Source organism: Dasypus novemcinctus, chromosome 18, assembly GCF_030445035.2.
Source record: "Dasypus novemcinctus isolate mDasNov1 chromosome 18, mDasNov1.1.hap2, whole genome shotgun sequence".
Classification (NCBI taxonomy): Eukaryota; Metazoa; Chordata; class Mammalia; order Cingulata; family Dasypodidae; genus Dasypus; species Dasypus novemcinctus.
The window spans coordinates 86,949,694-86,970,672 of NC_080690.1; the positions used below are offsets into that span (position 1 = coordinate 86,949,694).

The window sequence follows — 20,979 nt, forward strand, 5'->3', positions numbered from 1 at the left end:
TAATCATGTGATTTTTTTCCTTCAATCTGTTTATATGGTGTATTACGTTGATTGATTTTCTTATGTTGACCCATCCTTGCATACCTGGGATGAATCCCACTTGGTCGTGGTGTATAATTCGTTTAATGTGTTGTTGAATACGATTAGCAAGTATTTTGTTAAGTATTTTTGCGTCTAGGTTCATTAGAGAAATTGGTCTGTAATTTTCCTTTCTTGTGATGTCTTTGTTTGGCTTTGGTACTAGGGTAATGTTGGCATCATAGAAGGAGTTGGGTAATGTTCTTTCTGTTTCGATGGTTTGGAATAGTTTCAGCAGGATTGGTGTCAGTTCTTTCCGGAATGTTTTATAGAATTCACCTGTGAAGCCATCTGGCCCTGGGCTCTTCTTAGTTGGGAGATTTTTAATAACTGATTCTATCTCTCTGCTTGTGATTGGTTTGTTAAGATCATCAATTTCTTCTTTTGTCAATATGGGCTGTTTATGTGTTTCTAGGAATTTGTCCATTTCCTCTAGATTGTCATTTTTGTTGGAATATAGTTTTTCAAAATATCCTCTTATGATAGTCTTTATTTCTGTGGGGTCAGTGGTGATATCGCCTTTCTCATTTCTTATTTTGTGTATTTGCATCTTCTCTCTTTTTTTCTTTGTTAGTGTTGCTAAAGGTTTGTCAATTTTGTTAATCTTCTCAAAAAACCAGCTCTTGGTCTTGTTTATCTGTTCAAGTGCTTTCTTATTTTCTATTTCATTTAGTTCTGCTCTTATCTTTGTTATTTCCTTCCTTCTTCTTCCTGTTGGGTTACTTTGTTGTTGTTTTTCTAATTCCTTCAAATGTGCAGTTAGTTCTTCAATTTTTGCTCTTTCTTCTTTTTTGATATATGAATTTATGGCTATAAACTTCCCTCTCAGTACTGCTTTTGCTGCATCCCATAAATTTTGGTATGTTGTGTTATCATTATCATTTGTTTCAAGGTAGTCATTGATTTCTTTTGAGATTTCCTCTTTGACCCACTGTTTTTCTAAGAGTGTGTTGTTTAATTTCCAAATCGTGGTGTGAAATCTGGGCTTCTTTCCCTTGCAAATCTCCAGCTTGACTCCACTGTGGTCAGAGATAATGTTTTGTATGATTTCAATCTTTCTGAATTCGTTCAGCCTTTCTTTGTGGCCTAGCATATGATCTATCTTGGAGAATGATCCATGTGCGCTTGAGAAAAATGTATATCCTGCTGTGTTTGGGTGTAGCGATCTATATATGTCTATTAGATCGAGCTCCTCTAATATACTATTCAGATGTTTTGTGTCTTTGGTGATTCTCTTTTGAGATGTTCTGTCCAGAATTGATAGTGGTGTATTAAAATCCCCCACTATAATTGTAGATGTATCTATTCTTTCACTTAGTTTTTCCAGCGTTTGCCTGACGTATTTAGAGGCACCCTTGTTAGGGGCATAGATATTTATGATTGTTCGATCTTCTTGACAGATTTTCCCTTTGACTAAAATGTAGTATCCTTCTTTGTCTCTCACAATTGTTTCACATTTAAAGTCTATTTTGTCTGATATTAATATAGCTACTCCTGCCTTTTTTTGGTTATTGTTAGCTTGTATGATTGTTTTCCAGCCTTTCACTTTCAATCTCCATGCGTCTCTGGGTCTAAGATGTGTCTCTTGTAGACAGCATATGGATGGGTCATATTTCCTTATCCAGTGTCCCAGTCTGAATCTTTTGATAGGTGAGTTTAATCCATTGACATTCAGTGTTATTACTATCAAGGAATTATTTGTGTTAGCCATATTTTGATTGGATTTGTGTTTGTCATATTTTGTTTGTATATTTTTTTTTGTCTTTTTTGTTGTTGTTGTTGGTCTTATACTCTCCTCCAACTTTGCCTTTCCTGTTTTTTCCTTTCTTCCTGCAGAACTCCCTTTAGAATTTCTTGAAGGGGAGGTTTCTTGTTGGTATACTCTTTCAGTTTCTGTTTGTCTGCGAATATTTTGAACTCTCCATCATGTTTGAATGCTAGTTTAGCTGGATAGAGTATTCTTGGTTGGAAATTTTTTTCCTTTAGTACCTTGACTATATCATACCACTGTCTTCTTGCCTCCATGGTTTCAGAAGAAAAATCAGCACTTAATCTAATTGAGCTTCCCTTGTATGTGATGGTTTTCTTTTCTCTTGCTGCTTTTAGGATCTTCTCTTTGTCTTGAGCATTGGATAATTTGACAAGTATATGTCTTGGGGTGGGCCTGTTGGGGTTTATGACTTGTGGAGTGCGCTGTGCTTCTTGGATATGTACATCTGTCTCTTTCAGTAGATTTGGGAAGTTTTCAGTCATTATTTCCTGCAACACTCTTTCTGACCCCTTTCCCTTCTCTTCACCTTCTGGAATGCCTATAATACGTATGTTTGAGCGTTTTGCATTGTCATTCAGGTCCCTAAATCCTAATTGGATTTTTTCTATCTTCTTATTGACCCCTTCTACTATCTGTTTGATTTCTGATGTACTGTCTTCCACATCACTAATTCTCTGCTCTGTCTCTTCTAGTCTGCTGATATTTGCTGCAAGTGTATTTTTGATTTCTTGAACTGTGGTGTTCATTCCCATCATATCTGTTATGTTTTTGCGTATGTCTGCAATTTCCCCTCCAAGTGATGTCTTCATGTTGTTAACCTCTTTCATTACTGCATCAAATTTGTCGGTGATAAATGTTCTGAGATCTTTCATTGCTTGTGCCAAGTTTTGCTCCCCTTCGTGATTATTGGTTTGTTGATTGGATTCAGCCATGTTTTCCTGATTATTGGTTTGGTTCGTAGATTTTTGTTGCTTTCTGGTCATCTCTTTATTTTGACGAATTTAATCAGTTCCTTAGCTTATTTGTCTGCTCTTGGAGGTTAATTAGTTGTTATTTTTGCACAGGTGTTATATCTTCTCTTTGTCACTTTTATCTTCTTATTCTAGTTACTTGTTGTTGGTTAAGTTCACTTTAGAGGAAAGTATTAGTGTTGGGGAAAGGCAATTGTGTAAGCAAGGGAAAAGTGTAAAGTTGTATTGGTGATGTATGTTAATAAAGCAGGAATATGAGATCTGGAAGGATGGAGGTTAGATTCATGTAGATTGTATAGAGTTATAGCTGTAGGTAGAGTACCTTTTATGAAGTTGATGACTGAATTTGGGAGGAATATGGTATGAACTACACAGCTATTGTTTTCATGAGAGAGGGAAAAAGAAAAGAAAGGTAATAGTTTCAAGAGTGGATAATAGACAGAAAACAGAACAAAGGTATTAGAAATTAAGAGTTAGAGACTTTGTGGATCAAAGAACGGGAGGTGGGGGGTGGAATATAGGAGAGACAGTAGATGATAGTGGATATCAAGATGCAGGGGAAGGGGGATAGTGTAGGTAGCCTAAATCAGTTCACACAGAAATGAGGCAGTGGAGGATGGGAAAACCCAGCAAATGTGAGGTGTTCCCTGTAGCACCTATTGTATACTTGAATTAAAGTAAAAATAAGTGGAAGATGAGGGACAAGAGGGAAAGAGAAAACCGAAAAAAAAACAAAAAAAAAAAAAAAACAAACTAATTATAATAGAGAAAAAAGAAAGGCAAGAAGAAATGAAGAAAGAAAAAGAGGATGGGCAAACGGTGGGGAACGGATAGGGAGAAGAGAGATACAGGTACACACGTGTCACAATTGCAACACTATCTAAAACAACAACTTCCCCCCGCTTTGCCCTAAAACCCCCCCGTCTGTCTGCCCAAATGGGTCTGCAAGCACCTCCCTTCCCACAAACCCCCAATAGGCCGCCCAGGGCCCACGAACTCCCCAGTACTGCAGATGCTAAAAAAAAAAAAAAAAAAAAAAAAAAAAATTTAAGTAAAATTAAAAAAACAAACAAACAAACAAACAAACAAAAAAACAAAAAAAAACAGAAACCCCTCCGCAGGCCCGGCTCCGCCCGCCGCGGAGGCTTGGACCGGCTCTGCCCGGCTCCTCAGGCCGCCTTGGCCTGGCCTGGCTCCGCCCAGCTCCGCTCGCTACAGCGGCCCAGCCGGCTCCGGCATCCACCTCCCGCCACCGCGGCCTGGACCGGCCCTGCCCGGCTCCGTACCCGCCGCGGCCTGACCCGGGCCCGCCCGGCTCCAAACGCTACCGCGGCCCGCAGCCGGGGCCTGCACCGGCCCCGCCCGGCTCCAAGCGCTACCGCGGCCCACAGCCGGGGCCTGCACCGGCCCCGCCCGGCTCCAAGCGCTACCGCGGCCCGCAGCCGGGGCCTGCACCGGCCCCGCCCGGCTCCAAGCGCTACCGCGGCCCGCAGCCGGGGCCTGCACCGGCCCCGCCCGGCTCCAAGCGCTACCGCGGCCCGCAGCCGGGGCCTGCACCGGCCCCGCCCGGCTCCAAGCGCTACCGCGGCCCGCAGCCGGGGCCTGCACCGGCCCCGCCCGGCTCCAAACGCTACCGCGGCCCGGCCCGGCCTGGCTCAGCCCCACCGAGCGGGGCTAGATGCCTCGTCTCCGCCTACCCAAGAAGGGAATCCTCTGCAGGTAGCTGGGATCTCCGTGTATATTTCACAGACGAATCCTCTCTGTTACCTTCCCTCCAAATCGATGTCCAGACACCTCCGGACCAGCAAAAATCCCGAAACAATCCGGTCCCAAAGAGTCTCCAACGCCGCCCAGCCGAATCCCTGCAGAAGACTCTAACAGGGATGTTCACTCAGCCGCCATCTTGCCCCCTCTCCTCACCAGTTTTTCTTTTTAACAAAGAGATATCAGACTCAGGATTTCTGACTAGCAAAAGTATCTGGTCAGAACATTATAAGCTCATTTTTGTTTTTACTGAACTGATTTTTAAGGTTTTGAGCTGATTTTTTAAGGTTTCCTCTTATTTCTGACAAATGAAGCTTGTCACATTGAGCCTGGCTTATCCATTTTGGAGAGAAGTATGAAGGTGTCTCTTAAAAAAAAAAAATGAATTTCAAAACAAGAAATCTCTGATGATTAAAATAAAATTACTGGGAAGCAGCTGTGGCTCAATCGGTTGGGCTCCCATCTACCATATGGGAGGCCCTGGGTTCATGTCCTGGGGCCTCTTGAAGGCAGGTGCACCTGCACGCTGCAGAGAGCCATGCCGCCGGCCTGCAAGCACTGCAAAGAGCTGACTCAGCGAGGTGACGCAACAAAAAAAAGGGAAACAAGCAAAAACACAGAAGAGCGCGCAGTGAACAGACACAGAGAGCAGATAGCAAACAAGCCGCAAGGCGGGGGAATAAATAAAAAATACAAAGAAGAATGCACAGTGAATGGATACAGAGCAGATAGCATGCAAAAAGCTGCAAGGAGGGGGATAAAAAAATTTTTTTAATAAAATAAAATTACTTAGTTAATGACAGATGGTGAAAGTGGATGTGTAAGTCCCACAGGCTGGGAAACGTTATTCCAAATGTTTGTATATTCAAAATAATTAGACTTGTTCCCAAACTATGGATGGATAATCATAGCTAAAACTGCCCTTCTTTCCCCACTGGGCTACAAACTCCTACCCCTGAGATTGGGCAATTTTGGTCCCATCTAACAGCTCCTGGGAAGGTGGGTCTCACGGGGCACAGACTGAACAAAGTGTGCTTGAGGCAACATGTGAAAGAACTTGAGGCTGTGATTTTAGAAACACTCGGGCTGTTGTAAGTCGCCAAGAAAACAGTGCTGGTTGACACTTACCCCTACACCTGACCAAAAGGAAAATGCTTCATCTACACATTGACATGCATTCATGTTCACTTCTCCCTGTGCACAAACAAGCAGAGCACTAAGGAGGAGATGCTGGGCAGAGCCAGCATGGACAGACGGACAGGGTCACCAAGAACAAAGCACTTGGAGATTAAAAACATGTGGAGGGAAGCGGATTTGGCTCAACGGATAGAGCGTCTTCCTACCACACGGGAGGTTCAAGGTTCAAACCCAGGGCCTCCTGACCCATGTGGTGAGCTGGCCCACACACAGTGCTGATGCACACAAGGAGTGTCGTGCCACATGGGTGTCCCCCATGTAGGGGAGCCCCACGTGCAAGGAGTGCACCCAGTAAGGAGAGCTGCCGAGCATGAAAGAAAGTGCAGCCTGCCCAGGAATGGCACCGCACACACAGAGCTGATGCAACAAGATGACATAACAAAAAGAGACACAGATACCGGATGCCACTGAGAAGAATACAAGCGGACACAGAAGAACACACAGTGAATGGACACAGAGAGCAGACAACTGGGTGGGGGGGGGGGGAAGGGGAGAGAAATAAATAATAAATAAATCTTTAAAAAAAACATGTTGAAAGGGTGAAAAACTAAAATTCTGTTTGCTGGTTTCCTGATTCCTAAGAAATGGCCGTAATGTCTCATTATTAGGATTTGTATCTTCAAATTCATCAGCATTACAAAGAATGTTGTTTAAAAACATAAATAAAAAAGGAAGAGAACACTGGCCAAGATAATCCATGAGGGACTAGGAGCTCAGGATGCACAGCCAATATTGCTTGGACTTAAATCTTGGCTCCAAGGCCTCTACTAAGTGACCAAGGGCAGAATGCTTCAATTCTGTTCTTCAGTGTCCCCACCTGTAGCACAGGGGTGATAGCAGGACCTGCCTACAGAGTCCTTGTGAAGGTAAAACAGGATTATGTCAATGTGAGGAAAGTATCTGGCAAATGACTTCCTCTATTATTATTTGAAGGCAGTGAGAGTCATGAAGTGAGCTCCTCATAGGAAGACTCCTCTGATCTGGATCAGCTGCCTGCCCCAGGGACAGACTGTCCACAATGCCCCTCAATCCCCACCCCCAAGTTTGAATGAAGTTAATGCTGTTCCTCTATGACAGTCATAAGGTGGCAGAGTCTGCCCAGCCCTGTAACTCTGTCAAATCTAATCCAATTCCAGCTCCTAGTACTTGCTCACTGCCTCTCTGGCTAGGTTATCTGGGACAACAGCTGAGACCAATTTCCATTCCTGATTTCACATCACTTGGCTGGTAGGCAAAAGTCCTGGAGGAAGGCATCTAAAGGTTGGTCCAGGAGTCTTCGCCCCCATACCACTGGGTTGCAGTGCCTAGAAGATTCCCAGGGCTGGCAGGGCCCAGGATATGAGCCACACCTGCAAGCACTGGAAACTCCCTCCCTCCCTGGTTGACCATGCACAAACTGGCAGCCACCCAGTATGAAACAGACCTCTCATCATCACCAAAGCCTCTGCCCCTTTTCTCCCTTTTCCCTACGTATGGAGCATGGGAGGGTCCTCAGAAACTCTGGTTATGACATGCTTGGCTCCAGGCTCTGGTTCTGGGTCTGGTCAGAAAACCCAAAGTGAGAGACCTAACTTCCCATAAGGCCTGCTGAGCTGCCCCAAAATAAGCTTGATGGCCATGGTTCTGGGTTGGGATGTTATTCTAGGTGGACAGTGAAACTACTAAGCTTTACCTGGGGAGGGACAGGAAATGCTTAGGTTTTTAAAAAGATCCTTCTGGCTGCTGTGTGGAAAATGGACTAATGGGGTAAGGATAGAGGCAGGAAGGCCGGGGGGAGGTGAGAGATGGTGGAGGTGGCAGAGATGGGGGAATGAAGTGGAAGGATCCAGGAATGAATGAACCAACAGGACTTACTGTGGACTGAAGGTGGAATATGAGGGATTGGATGGAGTGATGACAAACATGATGGCACAAGGCCCTATAGGAGAAGCAGGCATGGGTGTTCAAGAATTCTGGTATGCATTAATCATGGAAGGTCCTGGTGACATCCAAGTGGAGAAGACAAATGGCCAGGTGGGCAAACAGGTTTAGAGCTGGGGGAAAGCTCAGGGCTGGAGATAAGAATACTGGTAGTGAGCAACATAAGGGAGTATTCAAAGCCATAGGCCAAGGTGAAAGAAGCTGAGGGAGAGTGCAGACAGGTAAGAGAAGACAACCCAGGACCTGGGGTCTCCACCAGTTATAAATGAACTAGAAGAGAAGGCGCAATCAGAAAATACTGAGGAGGAGCTGCTATGAGTGTGGAGGCAACCAGGACACGCTGGCCTCCTGGAAGCTGAGAAAAGTGTTTCAAGAAGAGGTGTGTTGTGTGGTGAGAGGATGAGGAACTGTCCTTCAATTTGGCCACCTCAATAGCGATCAGGCATTACTTCAGTGAGAGCCATTTTGGTGAGGTGGTAAGGAGGGCCAGGAGGGAGTGAAGTGAATAGAGGGTACGTAAACATAGACATGACAAGGGCTTACTAATCTCAGTATGGAGAGGCAGAGAGAGTGAACATCTCATTCAGAGAAAGGTACCTAGTGGCTTTGACTGCATCTGTGACATAGGCTCTAAAATCACTAAATAAAATATGGCAAAAAAGAAAGGAAAGGAAATAGACAACAGAACAAACAGGGAAGGAATGTGACATGTAAAGAGGTGGACACATTAATTTCAGAAGTAGAACACATGTCTCTAGGAATGAAAAATGTGAAAAACAGGCATGAGAGAAAAAATATGGGGAGAAGTAAAAGGACTCTGAAAAGGCTCACATCCAAACCTGTACGTCTTCAGACCTGCCTCCAAGAGCAATGTATGAAGAGATATCCTCCAGCAGTTTTCCAAACATGATGAAAGATATCAACCCACAGATTCAGCCAGCTTGCAAATTCCAGGGAGGATAAAGACAAAAAGCCAGATGTAGGCACATCAGAATAAAACCAGTGAAAAACAAAGATACATTCCTAAAAGCAGCCAGAGTGATAAAGGCATGTTAGAAATCCTAGTCTCAGCTACAATGGAATAGATCATATTGGACTTATCATTTCATAAACAATTATAAAACCCAGCAAAATAATGTTAATTCACTACTGTCCAGTATTTGGCAGTGGACAGCACATGGCTACAATCCTTGAAAGAAAGGAAGCACACACTTTTGTATTTCAAACAATTTTGTTAAAAAGGTGAAAAGGCAGTCAGTTCAATGGTAAAAAGTCTTCAGAAACCACATATCTGACAAGGGTTTGAGTTCCATGTTATACAAAGAGATCATACAACTTAATAACAAAATGACAACCCAATTTAAAAATGCGCAAAAGACCTGAATAGACAATTTTCCAAAGTGGAAATACAAATGGCCAAAAATCACATGAAAAGATGCTCAAAATCACTAGTTATTAGGGAAATACAGATCAAAACTACAATGAGATCATTTCACACAATACAGAATGGCCATTATTTAAATTAAAAAAAAAAAAAGAAAAAGAAAACTACCAGTTCTGGAGAGGATATGGAGAAATAGGAACACTCCTTCACTGTTGGTGGGATTGTAAAATGGTACAGCCTCTGCAGCAAATGATTTGGTGGTTTCTCACAGCAAACTAAATATAGAACTGCCATATGATCTGGCAATCCTGCTACTAGGAATATATTCAGAAGAAATGAAAGCAAGGAAGTGAACAGATCTTTGCACACCAATGTTCATAGCAGCATTATCCGCAATTGCTAAAAGATGGAAACCACCAAAGTGTCCCTCAATTGATGAATGGATAAACAAATTGTGGTATATACACAGAATGGAATACCATTCAGCTGAAAGAAGAATCAATTGGGGAAGCACATTATACCATGGAGGAATCCTGAGGATATTATGTTGAATAAAATAAGCCAAACACAAAAGAGCAAATATTGTATGGTCTCACTGATATAAACTAAATACAAAAGGCGCCTTATGGAGTTGGACTATGATGTGTAGGTTGGTGGGAGATAGAATGTGGGTTGAGAAGGGGGAGCTGATGATGAATGTATGTAGAATGTTTCATAAGGTGAATTATAAATATATGGTGATGGATGGACTTGATGGTAGCACATTATAATGAGTATAACAAACACTTGTTTTGTTCTATTTTGTTTTGTTTTTAAGAGGTGCGGGGGATTGAACCCAGGACCTCGTACATGCAAAGCAGATGCTCAACCACTGAGCTACACCCACTCCCAAAATACTGTTGATAAATTGATGTAATTGTGGCTGAAACAAGTAGTCTAGGGAGGTTAATGTTAGTTGGAGGACAACTGGAGGATAATATAGGGAATGCATAACAGTGATTTTGGCAGTAGGTGAGGACTGTGGTTAATAATATAAACACATGAATGTTCCTATACATTATACTACAAGGTATTAATAATGTGGTGATACACAAATAGCCAAAAACATCTTAAAAAATAAGAAAAAAGAGGACTCTCACCCCCTGACCTTGAAATACATTACAAAGCTACAGTGGTAAAAACAGTATGATAGTGGCATAGAGACAGATCAATGGAGTAGAACTGAAATTCCAGAAAAAGACCCTCACCTCTATGGCCAACTGTTGTTTTTTTAAAAAGATTTATTTTATTTATTTCTCTCCCCTTCCCCCATATTGTCTGCTGTCTGTGTCCGTTTGCTGTGTGTTTTTCTGTGTCCGCTTGCATTCTTGTCAGGCAGCACTGGGAATCTGTGTCTCTTTTTGTTGCGTCATCTTGCTGCGTCAGCTTTCCGTGTGTGCGGCATCATTCCTGGGAAAGCTGCGCTTTTCTCGCTGGGGGCGGCTGTCTTTGTGGGGTGCACTCCTTGCGTGTGGGGCTCCCCTACACCGGGGACACCCCTGCATGGCACAGCATTCCTTGCGTACATCAGCACTGTGCATGGGCCCACTCACCACACGGGTCAGGAGGCCCTGGGTTTGAACCCTGGACCTCCCACGTAGTAGGTGGACGCTCTATCAGCTGAGCCAAATCCGCTTCCCACCAACAGGTTTTTGACAAACCTACCAAGACCACATTACTAGGACAAAACAGTCTCTTCAACAAATGCTGCTGGGAGAACTGGATATCCATAACCAAAGGAATGAAAGAGGACCTCTATCTCACTCCATATACAAGAATCAATTCAAATGGATCAAAGACCTAAATATAAAAGCCAGGACCAATACACTAGAAGATAATGTAGGGAGACATCTCAAAAATCTGGTGGTACATGGGGGTCTCTTAAATCTTACACCCAAAGTTTGAGTACTCAAATAAAAAATAGATAAGTGGGACCTCCTCAAAATTAAACACTTTTGCACTTCAAAGGACTTTGTCAAAAAGGTGAAAAGGCAGCCAACTAATGGGACAAAATATTTGGAAATCTCATATCTGAGAAGCTGTTAATAACAGTGATATATAAAGAGATTCTACAAATCAACAATAAAAAGACAAACGACCTCATTAAAAAATGGGTGAGAGACTTGAATAGATATTTGTCCAAAGAAATACAAATGGCAATAAAAACACATAAAAAATGTTTAACATCACTAGCGATAAGGGAAATGCAAATTAAAGCTACACTGAGATATCATTTCACACCTATTAGGCTACTATTAAAAAAGACAGAAAAAAAAACAGAAATTGAAAAAAATTAAAAAGAAAATTACAAGTGCTGGAGAGGATGTGGAGAGACAGGAACATGTATTCACTGTTGGTGGGAATGTAGAATGGTACAGCCACTGTAAAGAACTGCTTGGCAGTTCCTAAGGACATGTGACTCAGCAATACCACTACTGAGTATATACCCAGAAGAAATGACAGCAGTGACACAAACAGACATATGCACATCGACGTTCATAGCAGCATTATTCACAATTGCCAAAAGATGAAAACAACTCAGGTGTCCATCAACCAATAAATAGATAAATTGTGTTGTATACATACAGTAGATTATACGTACAGTAAGAAAAAATGAAATTATGAAGAATATGACAACATGGATGGACCTGGAGAACATTATGTTGAGTGAAGCAAGCCAGACACCAAAGGAAAAATACTTGTATGACTGCACTATCATGAACTAAATATACTGTGTAAGCTCATGAAGTTAATAATTAGAATATACGTCACCAAAAAATAGAAGGAGGGTAAGGAATGGAAAGCTGAGGTTTAATCTGTGCAGAAATGGTAAAAAGGTTGTTTATAAATCTTTGGAAATGAACAGAAATGGTGAAAGCACATGATAGTGTTTGTAAGTGTCAGTGCTAATATATAGATACGATAGTGGTTGAAAGGGAAAGTCTAAGGTTGTGTATATTACTAGAAGGAAAGTTTAAAAATGTAACATGGAACTGTACGGCATAGCAAAACTTCATGTGAAATATAAGTATGGATAATATTGCATATGTAAGACTTTTTCTCTGAAACTGAATAAATGCACATTAATGTTACAAGATGCTAATTAAAATCAGGCAAAAAATACAACCAAACCAAGCTATGGACAGTAAAGTACAGTATAATATATATTAATAATCTTCCATTAAGGGTAAAATAAAAGAAGGACATATACTCAGTGACAAAGAACTAACCAAAAGGTACAATATATTGCTTTGACTCTATACCAAATATAAATACAAATAAATTGGAGAGAGAGAAGCAGAATAGCAGCTATATTTGGCAGGGAAAGGATAGAGAGACTGAAAGGTAATTATTAAGCGCTAGTTTTTTTGTTTGTTTATAATTATTATCGGAGTAATAAAAATGCTCTAACATTGATTGAAATGATTAATGCACAACTCTATGATTATATCCAATACGATTGATTGTACACTTTGGATGGATTATATGCTTTATGAATATATATCAATAAAATGGATTTTTTTAAAAGAATGTGATTATACATGGGAAAAGCATAACCTAATGTAATTTACAGACTATAGTTACCAACAATATTGTAATGTTTTTGTAGCAAAAAGGTACTATACCAATGCTAAAAGTCAAAAAAAGACTATGAGGTTTGGTTTTGTGAAATATGAATATCAGTAAGCATTTTTTTCTCTTCATTTTCCTTCATTAATAAGGAGACCTTGATTATGTCATTTAATTAATCTGTGTTCATCTGTGTATCTTTCTGAACACTGGAGGAACACTGAGTTTGTTGTTGGAATTAGATGAGATAAAAGTACCTGGACAGAAGTTTTTAGGAGTAATGCTTCCATAATTTGTTGAGCTGCCTTTTGTCTATTATTTTATTTTTTGAATTTGAAAAAAAGTTTGAATAAAAAGAAGACATCTTACAGATCTAAGATGCTGAGCAAACCATAAGCAAGGTCATTTCAAAGAAGACCATACCTAATATATCATAAAGTGTTGAAAACCAAAGATAAAGACAAAAATCTTAAAAGCAATCAGAGGAAAATAGATTATATTCAGGAGAAAACAATTTTGCACCAGAAACAAGAGAAGCCAGATGACAAGAGACTTGTATCTTTAAAGCTGAAAAGAAAAACAACTGTCAACCTAGAATTCTATATCCAGCAAAAATATTCTTCCAAAATGAAGGCTAAATAAAGATATATTCAGACAAGCAGAAGTAGAGAGAAATTTCTACCATCTGAGTGCACCAAGGGAAAAACTAAAGCATGTTGTTTATCCTGAATGCAAATAATCAAAGATGGAAGCCTAGATCTGCAGAAAGGAATAAAGAGTAAATTATTCAAAATTATGTTTAATTCATTTCAAAGGCTGTTGACTATATAAAAGTGAAAATAATATCAATATATACTGGTTAATATACTGTGTATAAATGAAATATATGAAAGCAGTAACACCAAGGAGGGAAAATAGCAATTATACTAATGTAAGATTCTTACATTGTACATTAAGTGGTACAATATTAATTCAAGGTAGAGTATGATAAGTGATGAGTGTTGTTATCTTTGGAGCAAATAAGACATAAGATTGTATAACATCACAGACATACAGCAAAGAGGAAAAGGAGATGAAACGTATTAGTAAGGCGGCATATAGAAAAACAAAGGAGCAATGGCAAGATAAAATAAAAAATAACAAGATGATATGCAAAAATCCAAACATAAAAGTAATTATACTAAACTTAAGTTGACTAAATTTCAGAATAAAGATTTTCAAAATGAATTACAGGGAGATGTAACTCAAGTGGTTGAGTGCCTACTTCCCATGTATGAGGTTCTGGGTTCGATTCCCCAGTACCTCCTAAAAACAAAACAAACGTGCAAACAAATGAAAAAAACAGGGAAACGGACTTTGGCCCAGTGGTTAGGGCGTCCGTCTACCACATGGGAGGCCCGCGGTTCAAGCCCCGGGCCTCCTTGACCCGTGTGGAGCTGGCCCATGCGCAGTGCTGATGCGCGCAAGGAGTGCCGCGCCACGCAGGGTGTCCCCCGCGTAGGGGAGCCCCACGCGCAAGGAGTGCACCCATAAGCAGAGTCGCCCAGCGCGAAGGAGGGAGCAGCCTGCCCAGGAATGGCGCCACCCACACTTCCCGTGCCGCTGCCGACAACAGAAGCGGACAAAGAAACAAGAAACAAGACGCAGCAAAAAGACACAGAAAACAGACAACCGGGGGAGGGGAGGGGAAATAAATAAATAAAAATAAATCTTTAAAAAAAAAAAAATAGGGTGGTTTAAGAGAACCCTGTATTTAAAAAAAAAAAAAAAAGAAAAAAACAACTCTCACTGGGGAGTGGATGTAGCTAAGTGGTTGTGCACCTGCTTCCCTTATACGAGATCCTGGGTTCAATCCCAGTACCTTCTATGAAAAAATAATTACAAATAATAAGACCAAATTTAATGCTGCTTACAGGAGACCCACTTTAACATTTCAAAGTTTGAAAGTATAGAAAAAGATACATTATGAAACACATTCATCACATGAAAGCCAGTTGGCTATATTAAGATAAGAAAAAGTAGACTTCAAGACGAGATAATGCCAAAGGAAAAGAAGGACATTTCATAGTAATAAGGGTATATTCATCAGGAAAACATAATCCAACATGTCTTTTTACTCAGTAACATAACTTCAAAATACATGAAGCAAAAATTTACAAATTTTAAATAAATATACCATCACAGTTGGAGATTTAACATTCTTTTCTCAATAGCTGATAGAAGACAAGATCTTTAAGAATAATGTGTGTACAAGAAAATTAAGCGGCGGCGGACTTGGCCCAATGGTTAGGGCGTCCGTCTACCACATGGGAGGTCCGTGGTTCAATCCCTGGGCCTCCTTGACCCATGTGGAGCTGGCCCATGCGCAGTGCTGATGTGCTCAAGGAGTGCCTGCTACACAGGGGTGTCCCCCGCGTAGGGAATCCCCAGGCACAAGGAGTGCGCCCCGGAAGGAGAGCCGCCCAGCGCGAAACAAAGTGCAGCCTGCCCAGGAATGGTGCCACACACACGGAGAGCTGATACAACACGGAGAGCTGACACAACAAGATGACGCAACAAAAAGAAACACAGATTGCCATGCCACTGACAACAACATAAGTGGACAAAGAAGATGCAGCAAATAGACACAGAGAACAGACAAATGGCGGGGGGGGGGAGAGAAATAAATAAATCTTTAAAAAAAAATTAAGCAACTTGGTTTAATTGATATTTATCAAACACTGCACACAATATTAGTGAATACACATTTATCAAAATAGACTACATTTCTCAATAAATATAAGAGGACTGAAATCATACAGAGTATATTCGTTGACCACAATGGAATTAATCTCAGCATAAATAACACAAGTTCCCATATATTTGGAAATTAAACAAGGTACTTCTAAATGACTCACAAGTCAAAGAAAAAAATCACAGAGGAAATGAGAAAATGTTTTGAAATGACCAATAATGAAAATACAAAATATATAAACATGTGGGTGCAATTAAAACAAGGCTTAGAAGGAGACATATAGCTGTAAATGCAAACATTACTGAGGAAGAAAGGATAAATATCAAATGACCTAAACTTCTAACTCAAGAAGACAGAAAAAAGGAAAGCAAATTAAACCAAAAACAAAAGAAGAAAATAAATAATGAAATGGAGAAATCAATGTTCTAGAAAGCAAAGAAAATAAAATTAAAATCAACACTAAATCTTTGGAAAGGTTAGTAAAATTGATAAATGCCTAGAAAGAGTGATTGGGGAAAAAGACAAACAGAAAACACAATTTAACAAAAGTAGGAATAAAAAAGGGAACAACACAAAAAGGGAGGGAACATCTTTACAGAGCCTTCAGACATTGAAAGCATAATAGGAAGGGAGCCAATGTGGCTCAGTGGTTGAACACTGGCTTCCCACATACGAGGTCCTGGGTTCAATCCCCGGTGCCAGAACCTAAAAAAATAAATAAATAAAAGGATAATAAGAGAATATTATATTTTTAAAATATGCCAATAAATTCAACAAATTAGAGGAAATGGACCAATTCCTTGAAAAACCTGACTTTCCAGAATTGATACAATAAGAAAGAAAATCCAAATATTCCTGAATCTTTTTTTTAAACTGGTGCTCAACCCACTGAGCTACACTGGCTTCCCTGAGTTGGCTTTTTCATTTGCTTTGCTTGTTGTTGCTCTTTTTTTTTTTTTTTTTAGGAGGCACTGGGAACTGAACCAGGGACCTCCCATGTGGGAAGCAAGCACTTAAGTACTTGAACCACATCTCCTCCCCTATATCTTTTAAAGAAATCTATTTTCCACTAAGAAAACTACAAGTACAGATGGCTTCCTGGGGAATTTTACCAGTTTAAGAAAAAATTATACCACCTTATAAAAAACATTCAGAGAACTGAACGCTGCCCAACTTATTTTATTTATTAAACTGGCACTTCCTGATAAGTACTGAGGACATTTAAGAACAGAAAATTACAGACCAATACAGGCACAAAATCCTAAACAGATTCCTAACAAATAAAACCTAGCAATGCATTTGACCAAGTGGGGATATTCTAAGAATACAAGACTGGTATAATATTTGAAAATAATCAATGTAATTTACCACTTTAACAGAACATAGGAGGGAAGGGAAAAAAATAACTAGATGATCATCTCAATAGATTCATAAAAAGCAACTGATAAAATATCCATTCACAATAAAAGCTCAGCAAGCCAGGAACACAACTTCCTCCATCTGATAAAGGGCATCAGGTAACATTTAATGGTGAAATAGTACATGCTTTTCTGCTAAGAGTGGGAGCAAGGCAAGGAAGTCCACTCTCATGGACTTTTATTAAGTATTGTGCTACATAATCCATGATGATAGAATCGTAACAATAGTTGCCACTTGAGGAGACTACTGACTGGAAAGGGACTTGAAGGAAATGTATAGAGATAGAAATATTCCATATGTGGACTCGAGTGTGGTTTGTAAAACTTTATGGGCCTATACTCTTAAGAACTTCACATTTCACTGTATGTTAACTAGACATACATTTTAAAAATATATATACTAGAGGACATAGCCCGTACAATAATTCAAGAGAAAAGAAAGGCATAAAGACTAGAAAGGAAGAATAAAACAATCTTTATTGGCAGATGACATGACTGTAAAAAATCCAAGGGAAATGACAGACAAATCACTAGAATCAATAAGTGATCTTAGGAAGTTCACAGGATAAAGTCAATATAAAAAATTAACTATATTTCTACACTAGCACCAAACAATTGCAAAATGAAATTAAAGAACAAAACTATTTACAATACCATCAAAAACATCAAATACCGAAAAATATATTTAGTGAAGGATATGCAAGATATGTACACTTAAAATATACAAAATATCGCTGAAATTAAAGAACCTAAATAAATATACTGTATTCATGGAATAAAAGGCTCAGCATTGATAAGATGTCAAGTTATCTTCAAATGAGCAACATAAGACAGATGGCTGACTTCAACTAGAAACTATGGATACTAGAGGCCAATGGCCTCTGAAAGGAAAAACTGAAAACTTAAGAATTCTCTACCGTAACTGTACTTTCAAAATGAAGATGAAATAAAGACATTTTCAGGTATACATTAACAGGGAACTTTGTCACCAACAGGCCTGATTTTAAAGAAATAACAAAAGGAGTTCTTCAGGCAGAAGGAAAATGATCCCAGGTGGAATGATGACATTGCCAGAAGGAATGAAGGGAAAATATGGGGGAATATATAAATGAACATTGACTATAAAGAGCCTGTCCCCATCTTACCTGGGTAGGGGTCTTGGAGGAATTCTGTCCATCATCCAAGGCTCTGCTCTGCATTCCAGCTGGGCAACAATATCCAGCTTGGGGATCCAAGGACCTGTTCAAGCGAGAGACACATGCTATAAGGATTTATGCAGATAGAAACCCCTACAGCCACCCCATGTATTCATGGCCCTAAAGGAGCAACTAGGTGAGGCTACATTACCCCATTTTTTAGTCCTCAATTAAAACTACCTGATGGGGTATCTATGCCCCTAAGGGGTTGGGAGCTTGGCCTTGGGCTCCCAGCCAGATCATATTCAATCTAACAAGACCTACCTAGACAGACTGAAATATACATGGGGCATAGCTTCACCCACTGAAACCAGGTGCCTGAAGGTTTCAAGCATCACATCATGGTACAGGGTTCTCTGGGTTCACTCTTCCCAGGTGAAGTCCAAGGCCATATCCTCAAAGGTCACCTGCTCCTGAAACATCACTCATATCGTCTACTCAGCCAGGGCCCTTGTCCCTGCACCGCTCACAGTGGGGGGTTGGGTGGGAGGCTCAAAATATGGGAAAGCATTCAGGTGTACAGAGAACTGTCTTGAGAGAATCCTGGCTTCTGAGGGACAGACTCAAAGCTTTCTGGGATCCCTGAGGCCTGTCTTTAAGCAACAATCAGGGCTAGAGGATCACACGGTCTGTATCGGCCACTTCAGTGGGTTGCCCCTGTAATCCCTTAAATGTTTGCCCCCTAAGAGTAATGCCCATTTTTTGATAAGCTAGTGATTCTTCCACAAGATCAAAACGTACAGTTCCCTTTAGGATTCACCTTCCTTTCCTGGAGTCCCCCCAAAATAAAATCATAATATTATTTGCGAAGGGTTTTTCCACCCTTGCTGCTGTACCAAGTAAACACTTAATGGGAATTCACTTAATCTTCACAACAGTTTATGAGGCAGTCCTACTGCTATTCCTGGGTTTCTGTGTTTATTTTTCTAATAAGCTTGCGCCCAGAAACCTTTTCATAACCAGAGATTATGCTACCTTCAAACAAACAAATTGAAAGGCGATTCCTCTTTCAGATGTATTCCATATGATTTAAAGACTGAAATTATTTGTTCCTGAAGTGTGTGGTAGTTGAAGCCATCTAAGCCAGGAGATTTCCTGCTGGCGGGAATGGGATGGGGGGACTTCGGGCTACGTTTCTTTGACAGTTAAAGCTCTCTGTTAATACTTTTAAGGGCCACAGGACGACTCGGGTTTTCTACCACTGGTTTCCTTTCTTGACGAGAATGACAAACTGAGTGGCAGTTGGAAGGAAGGGCGGGGATGTTGGACCAGGAGTCACAAATTTAAAAAGTCACTCCCCGCCTTGGCAAACACTGCGGGCAGGAGGAAGGGGAAGCGGCCAGTCACTGGGCAGGCGCCCCGAGGCCATCGCTTCTTCCGACTCTGAGATCTTTCCTGGTCAGAACTGGGAAAGGCGGAGAAGAAAAAGCGTGAGAAGCCAGACCCGGCTGCAGCTCCCCGCCCTAGCGCCTCCACACGTGAGGCGGTCCCCTTCGGCCCTTTGGCACCCACGCCCCGGCCTCGACAGTCTGCGCGGGTCCTTGCCCCCGTACTCCAGCCCCGGACGCGGCCGCAGCACCTGCGGCGGAACTCTCTCCCGCTGGACTCCGCCAGAGCCTTCCAATCAGGCGCCCCGCGCCGCAGCGGGCAGGGCTCGGGCAGACTGGCCAGGCCCAGCCCTCGGGGAACCGGAATGAAATCCGATAGGCGGCGCCGACCGCGGAGCGCCGGAGGACAGCAGTTGGGCCTCACCCGGAATCCACTGTGGGGGACAGGAAGTGGAACTACAATTCCCAGAGCCCTCCGCGGTGCGGCCTTCTGACCAATAGGAGTGCTCTACTGGCGACCCCGGGGGAGGGGACGCGGCGGCAGCTGGGATTCTGGGAGTTGTAGTATTTGGCCCCAGGGGCTGGCCTCGCCCCGCGGAGCGCGCGCGTGTTTGTTCAGAGCGCGGACTACACCTCCTAGAAGGCTCCGCGGCAGCCCGGCGGGGGCGAGGTCTGCGACCCTGGTGGGCGGGGCGGAGCGTCCCGGGCTCCTCAGCGGAGTGGGGAGTGGGGAGTGGGGAGTGGGGAGTGGGGGGTGGGGGGTGGGGGGTGGGGAGTGGGGGGCCGAGGTCCCTTTGATCTCCGCCGCCTCCTGAGGGGCGGGGCGGGGCAGCGCGGGAAAGGCACAAGGGGCGGCCAGCCATCCGCGCCTACGTACAGCAGGGGAAGCATAGATCTAGGAGTGAAGAATTTTCTAGTTTGTTTTTTATTATCATTATTGAAATAAAATGCTCCAACGATGATTGAGGTGATGAGTGCACAAGTATATTGCCAATACCATTCATTGTGCACGTTGGATGAATTGTACGTTTTGTTGATATATATCAATAAAATTGACTTATTAAATAAATATATATACTTATGACCATTTCTTAATTTAAGCAGCTCTGGACCTTCTAATACCCTTTCTTCAAACTAATTGAGCTGGTTTTTTGTTAATCTAATTTCCTAAATTTACTCTGCACTTAGTTCCCTGAAGGAGATTAGCCAGAACTTTTTAATTCTGCTTACAGGAATAAGGAAACGTCTCAAAGCAAAACCTGACAGAATGGTGTCAGGAGCACCCAGTAAATCTTTCGTCAGAGACAAAAGTCTTGATATCCTTGAGCTGTCAGCTGAGAGAGGAGTTATGACCTTGCACGTGGACACCCGCACAACAATACCAGAACTGTGGATTATTAGCCGCTGAAACCAAGGACAAGTTTGATGTGCCTGAAACAATGCAGGACTAAGAAATTGCACGTACGCTCTGCACAAAGCCCCTGGAAGTATCGCTTGTTTTTTTCTTTTTCTTTTTTTTTAAAGTTGTTTTTCTTCTCACTTACCCTTTTTCTTTGCCTATGAAAACCCTAGCTCCCATTCTCACTTTGAACTGTTTTGGGGGAAATTC

At 41.6% G+C, this 20,979-nt stretch overlaps 1 long non-coding RNA gene across 3 annotated transcripts; it reads right to left on the reverse strand.

The window, feature by feature from the left end:
* Window positions 1-15,374: 15,374 nt before the first annotated feature.
* Window positions 15,375-19,828, reverse strand: LOC101417216 (uncharacterized). Of its 3 annotated transcripts, none has more exons than XR_009181429.2 (4): window positions 19,622-19,828; window positions 19,018-19,447; window positions 17,992-18,085; window positions 15,375-16,133 (listed from the first exon to the last, which is right to left on the reverse strand). It is a non-coding gene; the product is annotated as an uncharacterized lncRNA (long non-coding RNA). The 3 variants fall into 3 exon arrangements; XR_011646443.1 differs by having other exon boundaries at window positions 19,795-19,811; XR_001118081.3 differs by lacking the exon at window positions 19,018-19,447 and having other exon boundaries at window positions 19,622-19,825.
* Window positions 19,829-20,979: the final 1,151 nt, after the last annotated feature.